Source organism: Gymnoscopelus braueri, assembly GCF_963280865.1.
Source record: "Gymnoscopelus braueri genome assembly, chromosome: 16".
NCBI lineage: Eukaryota > Metazoa > Chordata > Actinopteri > Myctophiformes > Myctophidae > Gymnoscopelus > Gymnoscopelus braueri.
Window position 1 is genome coordinate 4,496,724 of NC_137616.1, and position 11,792 is coordinate 4,508,515.

Below are 11,792 nucleotides of genomic sequence, written 5' to 3' on the forward strand. Positions count from 1 at the left end.
TTTTAGTTAGTGTTGTGTTGTGTTGCATTGGATTTTTTTTTTATTATTACTTTATTTGGAGAGTAGAATTGCCAGTTCTCACTTGTTTCATCAAACAAACTGAATAACACACACTGATGACAAATGTCACACAATATAAAGAATCTCATACAGGATACAGGATAAGCAAGTGAAATTGGAAGTGATGACCCAAAGAAGTGAGCAGACAAAAATGGAACTGGAACACTATCAAATTGACTGATAAATGGATACTCTGTCCTGATTGAAATTGGCAAACCACCTGAAAATGTTCTGTTTTTTAAAGAGTTGGCTGTTACTGAACAATCACTATAGCAGTGATTACTATTAGAATTTAGAGCTTTAACTTTTTCTAGTTACTACTTCTAAGGATATCTATTAACCTACTTTACCATACTAAAAGTATGAATGGGTAACACTCTGTGTGGGTGTATTTATAAATGATTATATATTGTGATTATAACATGTTTTTCTTCAAACTAGGTTGTTTTCATGAAGACTTGTGTCTTCTATTTCTACAGGAACATATAGCATTGTTTCATAACATACATAAGTCTACCTTGGATGGATTCATTTCCAGTGGTGGAAGCTTAAGCCTAGGCCCGATAGAGTAGAAATACTCTGTTACAACAAGTTAAGTCCTGTATTTAGATCTATAGTAATGGAGTAGAAGTATAATTTACACTTCTATTCCACTCCACCTATCCATCTACTTCAGTATTTGCATTTTTGATACTTTATACAGTGTATATAGTTTAAAAAAAAGGAAATGCTCTTGTAAGTAGATGTACCTAAAACTTTTACTCAAGCACATTACTTGAATAAAAGTCCTTAGTAGGCCTGCTTTCCACCAGTGTTGATTTCAAAGTCATATTCAAATGATACAAATGGTAACATTAAAACATCTATCTGCAGTAGAGAGGTGCAGGCCGCCCTCTGGTGGTGCAAAACTAAAACTACAACATCAGTGACCAGTTGTATGGGATAATATCCTCGCATAACCTCGCATCAACAAACTTATTATCTAAGCCACTGTAGGCCTATAAATATTTTTTGTCTGGGAGTGGATGTGCTGGGTGGGTGGGTCTGGGAGTTTGTAGCAGTAGTGGAAGTACTCAGATATTTTACTTAGTAAAAGTAGCAATACCACAATGTAGAAATACTCTGTTAGTAAAAGGCATGTGTTCAAAATGTTATTTGAGCAAAAGTACTAAAATATTGGCATCAAAATATACTAAGTATATGTATAAAAGTATGTACTGTATTTCAAATATTATATAACATCACCAAACTCAGTACTGTTAGTTTTTTTTAATAAAAATGTTAACTTCCTGTTGATTTTGCTATTTTCATTTCATTTTACCCGGACTGGATTCCCGGATCCGAATCCGGATCTTCAAATGATAAAATCAACAGGAAGTTGACATTTCTATTAAAAAAACAAACAGTACTGGGTTTGATGATGTTCTATATTGTCTGAATCAGCTTTGTTTGTGTTCGTTTACGTGCTAAAATAATGACTTTGAGAGCTGTTTCACTGTACAATGTAAGTCAATGAGGAGCATATTTTGAATTATCAATTTCTAATCAATGGAGCAATTATTTTTTATGTCTTGTCCACCTTTGGAGTTACATCATGGCAAGGTAAATACACAACACAAACCTCTACCAAAGTGGTCTTGCCCTTTAAAGGGACAATGTCACCACCACTGAGGGCAGAAGATACAAAACATTAAGTAAGGGTTGTAGATTTGATGTATAGAATAATGTTGAATATTGAATAATGTTGAATACAGAGGAGTGATCCTCCTCTCCACCCTCGAGGGGATGGGTGTCTCAGGCTCTGCACTCTCCCTGTTTGCATCCTACCTGACGGGTCGCTCCTACCAGGTGATGCTGAGAGGGTCTGTGTCAGAACCACACAGGCTCACAACTGGGGTTCCCCAAGGCTCGGTTCTGGGTCCTCTTCTTTTCTCTCTCTACACTACATCTCTGGGTGCTGTCATCCACTCCCATGGCTTTTCCTACCACTGCTATGCCGATGACACCCAGCTAATCCTCTCATTCCCCCCCTCTGATACCCAGGTGGAGACACACATTGCTGCTTGTCTGGCTGACATCTCGGAGTGGATGTCGACAAACCACCTGAAGCTCAACCTGGACAAGACCGAGCTGATGTTCCTCCCGGGGAAGGGCTGTCCGCACCGAGACATGGCCATCACCATTGATAATGCTGTGGTGACCTCAACTCGGACTGCGAAGAATCTGGGTGTGACCCTGGACGATCAACTGACGTTCTCGGCAAACATCGCATCAGTGACGAGGTCCTGCAGATTCCTGCTCTACAACATCAGGAGGATTCGCCCCTTCCTCACAGAGAAGGCAGCCCAGGTGCTCATCCAGGCTCTCGTCATCTCCCGCCTGGACTACTGCAACTCCCTCCTTGCTGGTGCTCCGGCATCTGCCATCAAACCTCTGGAGCTTGTTCAGAAAGCTGCGGCTCGCCTGGTGTTCAACCGCCCCAAGTTCTCCCACACAACCATCCTCCTCCGCTCTCTACACTGGCTCCCCGTAGCGGCTCGCATCCAGTTCAAAACCCTGGTGCTAGCCTATAGGGCAGTGAAAGGAACAGCTCCTTCCTACCTCCGGGCTATGGTCGATGCCTACACCCCTGCCCGACCACTTCGGTCTGCCACCTCGGGGCGACTGATTGCCTCGTCACTCAAGGGTCCTTCTGGCCGATCCACACGGTCACGACTCTTTTCTGTTCTGGCCCACAGTGGTGGAATGAACTTCCCACTGATGTTAGGACAGCAGAGTCACTGCCCATATTTCGCTGCAGGCTTAAAACTCACCTCTTCAGGAAACACTACCCTTCCTCTCTGCCTGACCTACTTGTTGTTAACTAGTTGTACGAACGCTTGTTTTCTATTGTATGTATTGTTTATTGGATTATTGGATTGTTTATTGGATCTTGTTTAGTCGATACACTTATTTGTTTTAGCTCATGCTCATTTGATTTAGCTATTTTGTCTCATCTGTTTAAGGAAATAGGTAGCTGATATATTGCACTTTTACCTTAGCGCTAGGTATACTCTTGGTTGCTTGTTTTTGCAGAAAATGCACTAAAGACTTCTGGTGATTAGTAGTTTTCGTTCCCTACCTATGTTGAATACACTTATTGTAAGTCGCTTTGGATAAAAGCGTCTGCTAAATGACTGTAATGTAATGTAATGTAATTGTGACTACGTCCCTTTATTCCAACTTTATCTGTAATACATCGCATCTGTTGCATTACATCTGTTGTCTCATCATGGCACATGCCCGCCTCGCCTACTGACACAGTTGAAATGTGTTGAACTTTATTCTATACAACACGTTCAACGCATAGAAATACTTCTATTCACAACAGAGGAGTGCAGTGAGAACCTGCAGATCTGAGCGAGTTTGCAGGCATTGTGTTTCCTCAAGTGAAAAGACCTACATGCAATTGTGAATGAAATTATAAAACAATATGAAAAATATTTTCATATTAAAGCTATGGGGTACAAAAAGTGGCATGTTTGATTCCTCACATTGTCTTGAGGCAGAGATTTAAAAAGCAATGTTGAATGTTATTTACCCAATATATCCAGTTGGACTACTAAATAAATGGTGTTCTATTTTGTTCTCAAAGGTGTTGGAGCATATCCGTCTGGCTCTTATCAGTCCATCTTACCTCCACGATGTGATAGCGTCTCTGGATGTGGTGAAAGAATCCCAGGCCTGCCAGAGGATCATCTCTGAGGCCAGAGAGGCTTCACCACGCTGGTCTACAGGTACCTGCCTCATACATGTATGTTGCAACTGATGGTGGAAAAATATACATTTTTTTCTAGTTGGAATTTACAGTGCCAAGACAAATTCCTGAAATTTGCAAATATACCTGCCAATAAAAAATATTCTGATATTATTTTCTTCTCTTGTATCATTATTCTATTTATATTTTACATTTCAATCTTTGATCATGATTTGTATACATACTTTTAGTAGCTGTAATTTTCAAGTGGTATACGGAATTTCTTCTCCTGTATTAATTCAATGACTGCTAATTTGTACTATCATAACATTTCAAATGCTCACACATTACTCTACAGACTGCCTGGCCTCATGCATTCACCTGGGTCTGTGTTTATCTTCTATTCCTCTGTGCTGTCTGTGCAGTGATCCTGATGATGTATGCAGAAATGGTGTATACAGAAATACAGCATGGGAGACTCAAATTATTTGTTGAGACCTTTGATCCCCAAAGCAAACGATTGAAGACTCTGGCATCACCGCCCTTCACCTTACGCGATCCTAGTCTGGTTGTTTCAGGTAAGGAGTACAATCAGAGTCAATTGAAGGAGAGGACAATACATTTCTGGGCGCCGTCTTACCCATTATCCCTAAACTTCTTTGCCATTTTTTACTATTTTGAAAAACATTTTCAAATAGTTCAAAAAGCCGATCTACAAGCTCACAACGTGTCGATGTAGATCTGCTAGTTGAACTATTTGATTTTTTTGTTCAAAATAGTAAAAAATGGCAAAGAAGTTTAGGGATAATGGGTAAGGCGGCGCCCAGAATAGGGCCCTATAGAACCTGATCTTACTCTGTTTTGCTCTATGTAACAATATTGCACTGGAAAGGCAGCTTAAATTATTGATGGGTATTATTGTGATGATTCATTTATGAAGCCATTGAAACTATAGCCACTCTTTGTGAGTTTTGGTAGGCAACTTGGGAGTACTTAGCAACAGGGATCATAAGTTAGCTATCATTACTACAGCACATTTAGCAATGCTGCCTGCCATTCATGCTGTCACACTTAGCTCTGTTTTTACAGGCTCCAGAAGATGACTTTACACAGCCATAACAAAGTAAAGGGTAGTGTTGCACAGAAACCCAAACCACAGTTATGAGCGTGCACACATGATTGGCTGGTAGTAGGCACGTCTCCTCACAGAGCAACGTGATTGGTTGAGCTGATAACAGGAGCCGTGATGTATCACTATTTGAATTACTGTTTGCTCACAGGATGTTGTGACATTTGAACAAAATGTTAATACAAGAATGTTGTCCAGTGCAGCCGGTGATGAGGCAGGTATAAAACCCTCCTGTCGGCTTGTATCACGATACACTAGACCTATTATGATGTGTTGCTGTGAATTTCTTGACAATCAAATAGATGTTCAGGTAAAAATTAACCTTTTTATGAATGGTTGACTCTGAAAATCTCTCTTTAAGAACCACTTCACCCATTTTCAACCTATCTTCATGTAATTGGTCCTCACTAATGCTCATTACAAGATTCCACCGTTTCCGTCTACTCAGTCTGTGTCATTGTTGGGAAGGTTTCTGAACTGTCCATAGACCAATGAGACAGAGTGAATAGATATACATTGTGTCATCTTATAATGAGCATTGAGACCAATTATTTGAAGACGGTTGAAAATGGGTGAAGTGCTCCTTTAACAATCAAGGCATAATTCATTGTTTTAATTCTGCTCTCACCACAGGCTCTACAGTGTATTTGGTTGGAGGAATGTTCCGTGGTCATTCAGTCAGTAGGGAAATGTGGCGCTATGACTCTTCCTGTGACTCATGGTTGAAGTTGGCTCCCATGAATGAGGCACGCTGTAACTGCCGTAAGACTGTAAAACTATTATACAATTCAACTTCATTTCAGAATAAACACTGTGGGCTGTTGCCTTGGTCACCCAAGGAGATGCTGCATGGCCAAGGTTGTCATTTCTAATGATCTTGTTTTTATTCCTTGTACAACCCACATGGTCAATAGGCCTGGTGATGCTGGATGGCTATGTATTTGCAGTTGGGGGCCATAGTGACAAATTGGTGTGTGTGAAGTCAGTGGACCGCTACGACCCGTATACCAACACCTGGCAGCTCACAGAGTCTGTTGGCATGCCAGACCATTGCAACCGCTGTGCTGTGGTCGCTCTAGATGGATTTATCTATGTTATTAGTACGTAACAGTTCTATATACCTGCAAGTTCAGCCTGCTGTATTTCATGGAGGAGTTTTTTATATAATGTATGTAAATCATAATTATTGACTGAAAATGTAATTATTACTTATTCATCCTTCTCACATTGACAATGAATAATGTTTTTGTCATGTGTCCTCCTGTTACAGTGTCGCTGTTATGGAGGATGATTCTATCACAGGCCAGAGCCAGATGTCCAAGTACAACATTAAAACATCTGTATGGACAGAAGCTCCTCCTATGCTGGTACCTCAGTATCATGTAGGTGCCTGTACGCTCAAAGGAAAGATCTACACTATAGGTATCGCACCTCTCCTTAATGGCTCTTCTCAGTTCCATTATAGACTCACTTCACCTTCACTGTATTTTGGGCACACAATAGGGCCCATTGAACAGTCACTATCTTGTCAATTCCTGTTTATCTATAGGTGGGGCTGTGCATTGAAGACACACAGACCAGGTGAACTGCTACAACACCAAGACCAATCAGTGGAGCATGTGTTCTTCCATGAAAAAGTGTCGCCTCATGCCTGGCGTGGCTGTGGTCGATGGAAAGATCTATGTACTAGGGGGGTCGGAGGAGGGTAGCCGCAGGTAACAGGCTGATGGCTTTGATTGATTGAATATTTTTTTAGTCAGAAATGTAAAACAACAGGTGGTACAGTAAGACATTAAAGCTAAAAGGATAACACAAAAAAGTCCTGGGGACTTGTTTCCATTGTGGTCCTGAGCCGTCCCAAACTATCAAAGTGTGTTGGAATTAGGTGGGTCATGGGCTTAAGGACGAGTACTACATGAAAGTCTAGAAAAAGGTTGCTGCCTGTTCACTTCAGACATTTCTCGTCTGTTGTTCTCTCTTCATGTACTGTAGTTATCTCTGTTGCATCGAGAGGTACTGCGATCAGACAGACTCATGGGAAATAGTGGGGGAGATGTCCACCGGTCGCGGTTATTTCACCTGTGTGTCTGTCAGGATGAAGGACGCACATGCACAGGTAATAGACATTAGTACACAATAAATAAAGTATCCTGGGTGAATTTAACTTTGAGAGTGTACAAATGTAACCAAATGGACCCCTAAGGGTCCATCTGATTCCATTTGTACACTCTCAGAGCTACTAATGGATAAATGAATACTGAGGATTTGATTATGTAATGTAGTTTTTGTATTACCTCCTCAAAGCTGGTCTTGACCCTGCTTTCTTTCACACCAACAGCTGTTCCTGAGTCCTGTGGATTGGACAAGACTTAACGGGTCGTCCACACCAAGAATGACAACTAACGATAACTAAATAACATTGTTTTAAAACTCAAGGGGAAGGCGGAGTCCACAGTACAAAAATAACAACAACAACGGTGATGAACGATACCGTTGGGATCACTTTCAGAGCAATTTGATGAACGATAGAAACACTGACAATGTGTGTATCGATATCGAACTTTGAGTGTTAATTTTGCACTGTTTGTTCACTTTGCACTATTTGTTCACTTTATTCTCTTCATTGTATACTAAATATATTTTTGCATCTGAAAACTTCAGTGTGGACATTCCATTTATTTTACAGTATTGGTGTGCGAGCATCATTCTTCTGTCTAAATACCCCTTATTGGAATATCTTGGAATTGACTGGACTGCTTTAACAAGAGCTCAAAGTATCTCCATTCTGTTGTTACTTTACCTGTAGTTTACTGCGAACAACAATGTGACTACCAAGTCACATTTTGCCCAATCAGGTCTGTGACCGACAGTGAGTTTGACACCCTGCTATGATGTCACAACCTGTGAATTTACAGTAGCATCCCAGAGCAAAACAATGCTGTTTATTTCTCTTTTTTTATGCAATAATGTAATAGCTGTTGTATGTTCAATTGTATTTTAATCTTCATAGTCATACGACTCAGCAATATTATATGTTAACATTTCAGCTTAAACTGTCTCAAAATGCCTGTTTCATGAAATCCATACTGTATAATAATCACAAAGTTCCTTTCTGGGGAAATGATGATCTGAACATTTTGAATGCAACCAGCAGATGGCGTAGATCTGCAAGAATTATCAAGAATCAAGAGGGTTTATTTGTCACTCAATACTCATACAGATACAAGCAGTGCACAATTGTGGTGCTTAGTGCCTGGATTTATAGTATTTGTTGTATTGCATAACCATAAAACAGATGCATTTGTATATACCTAGTCTGTATCTAAGTGATACATTGTAATTGAATGAAATCATGAAGAGATAGTCATGTTAAAGTAGTGGTTATTATTAAACATGGCTCTTTAATTGCTTCAGTCATCAAATCAATTACAGTAGGCCTACTTCTAGCGTAGCTGATTTGATTTAATGGATCCTATGTTAGTAAAAGTACCAAACTCTGCTTGAGAGCGGGGTCAATGACACTGAGCCACAGCCAGGGGCCTCATACTACAGTTTGCCTCCCTAGGCCCTAGGGCCTCCAGATCCGCCACTGCCTGTAGTTAGCAAGAGTGTCAGGTAGCCTGCATTACTACCAGTGTTGCCATATCTGCTTATTGGAAGCGACTTTGGGCTTGTACATTTTGTACTTAAGTAAAAGTATCAATACTGCAATGTATAAATACTCTGTTAAGTAAACGTCTGGAATTTAACTACTACTACTTGAGTAAAAGTACTAAAGTGTTGGTATCAAAATGTACTTAAAGTACCCAAAAAAAGTAGAAAGTACTCATTATGCAGAATGTCCCGTTTCACAAGTTTTCAAATGTATAAACATCTTTTGAAGATAGCAGATCTACAAGCTCACAATGTTGCATTATTCGCTACGCATTGTGAGCTTGTAGATCAGCTATTTTCAAATGCCAGGGCTGAAGTGGTTACTGTATGTTTTGTAATAATAATCAAAATCTACAAAGTAACTAGTAACTAAAGCTGTCAATAATTGTAGTGGAGTAAAAGTACAATATGTGCCTCTGAGATGCAGTGGAGTAGAAGTAAAAGGAGTGTTTAGCTAAGGTGGAGTGTGCGGAGACGATTCTTCTCGGTGACTTTAACACAGACATGCTCTGTAAGGAAGCGTCAGTGTATAAGTCATTCAAGGGGTTTTGTCATCGGCACTCACTCCACCAGCTAATCACCCAGCCCACAAGGCTGTGTGTTTCCACTCAAACTACCATAGATCTCATTCTGGCAACGGACAAGGACAAAATCCTCAATAGTGGTGTTTCTACCTGTGGCATATCTGATCATAACATGATCTTCTGCACCAGAAAGAAACGTAAACCTAAGAACGGTTGCCACAAATCAGTCACGATCAGAGACCTCAAAAACTATAAGAGTGAGGACTTAGATCGCAGGCTAGAGGAACTGGACTGGTCCGACGTACTAAACAGCACACAGGTAGACGAATCTTGGCTTGGTTTCAAAACCAAATTCATTCAAATTTTGGACAGTGTGGCCCCCATGAAAACCGTCATGGTCAAATCCCGCCCGGTACCATGGATGAATTCGGACATCCTTACTGCCATGAAGGTCAGAAACAAAAAGTGTTCTGAGCTTCATAAAGGTAGGATCAAACTCGCCAGGTGTTTTAACAAAGGTCTCGAATCCCACGTAGCTAAACTTGTAAAAGAAAGAAACAAGCTAAGAAACAAGGTTAATCGCATGCTCGAACTAGCAGAAAAAAGCTTCCTCGATGACAAAATTGAGGAAAACAAAAGCAAACCACGAGAGCTTTGGAAGCTATTCAACAACCTACTAGGCTGCAGCAAGAAATTGAAAACCAGGTTTACAAACATAAGCCTCAAGGTGAATGACACTCTCATCACATCCAAACATGAAGTGAGTAAAATCCTCAACATATTCTTCACGACCATAACCTCAGATTTGGTTGAAAAACTTCCCCCTCACTCTGGGTGCTATGGTGAAGAACATGTTGACTCATTTTACAAAAAACAGGGTGTACGGAAAGATGATTTTAAACTCTCCCCTGTGAAAACAGAAGAGGTGTTTAAAAAATTGAGTGCTCTTCATCAACACAAAGCCACAGGCCTCGACAATATCCCCGCCAAATTTCTAAAAGACTCGGCCGCCTCCATTGCTCCAATCATTACCCACATAATAAACCTCTCCATCATACAGGGACGGGTCCCTAACGATTTCAAAAAAGCAAGGGTGACCCCTCTGTACAAAAAAGGAAACAAATTAGACCCTGGCAACTACCGCCCTATTTCTATTCTTAGCTCCATCTCGAAAGTCATGGAAAAAATAGTCTATGAACAGGTCGATAAGTATCTTGCCGAAAAAAATCTAATTTACAAATTCCAATCTGGTTTCAGAACAAACCACTCCACTGACACATGCCTTCTCTATTTGAACGACTCTATCAAACAAGATGTCGACAAGGGCAAATATTGCGGCATGGTCATGCTGGACCTCCAAAAGGCCTTTGACACCGTCAATCACCCAATTATGATCAATAAGCTCAAAGCAATAGGTTTTGATGATACGTCAGTGAACTGGATGAGATCCTACCTGGAAGGGAGGGAGCAAGTGGTGGAAGTAAACGGCACCCAGTCCCCCCCCCTCCCTGTGACTTGTGGTGTCCCACAAGGAAGTATACTAGGACCTTTACTGTTCCTGATATATGTGAATGACATGTCATCGGCCTGCGACTGCAAGCTGTTCCTGTTCGCAGATGACTCGGCCCTGCTAGTCTCGGACAGGGACAGGCTGCAGGTTGAGAAAACTCTCAGCTCCGAACTCAACAAGATCTGCATCTGGCTCTCTGACAACAAACTTTCATTACACCTGGGTAAAACTGAATCCATCCTCTTTGGGTCCAGTCCTAACCTTAGCAAGGCAGAGAGTTTCACGATCAAAGTGGGTGATAATGTCATCAAAAGAAAGGATGAAATTACCTACCTGGGCTCCATCTTGGAGGCAAACCTCTCCGGTAACAAAAACGCCGAAAAAGTGATCAAAAATGTCAACCGAACAACACGCTATTTGTGGAGGATTGATCGCCTAGTCAGTAAGAATACTCTGAAGATTCTTGCAGGGGCCCTCATTCAAGGTCATTATGATTATGCATGCACTTCATGGTATCACAACACCTCCAAGGCCTTAAAAACAAGGCTCCAAACATCCCAAAACAAACTTGTAAGGCTACTTCTTGGCCTCAATCACAGAACCCATCTAACCCCTGCTCATTTTGCTAGGATTGGATGGCTTAGGGTTGAGGACAGAGTACAGCAACTTGCTATGGGCCTGGTCTTCAAGATACACCACAACATTGGGATCCCCCTGTATTTGTCAAAATACTTCAAAAATGTTAATGAAGTCCATGATCATAACACCAGAGGCAGCTCCACTGATCATGTTCAACCCAGATTTGGCTCAACTAAGGGTATGAACTCATTCTCATGCTATTCATCAAAAATGTGGAATGCCCTACCAAAAGGAGTAAAGGAGTGTAAAACCCTACTCACTTTCAAAACTGCCCTAAAGATACACCTTCAGGAGGCTGCAATTCGAAAATGGCCCCTGTCTAAGTCTTAACCTACCCCTCCCTACCCCCCCCCCCCCCCCTCTTTCATTTTCCTCTTTTGTATATATATATATATATATATATTTTTTTTTTTTCTCTCGTCATACCAGTAACCTGAAAGCTGATTGTATGACATTCTGTATAGTAGTGTGTATATCTGCCTGCCTCTTATATTTCATCATGATTTGTGTGCATGGGGTCCTCATCTTAAACAAGCGTAA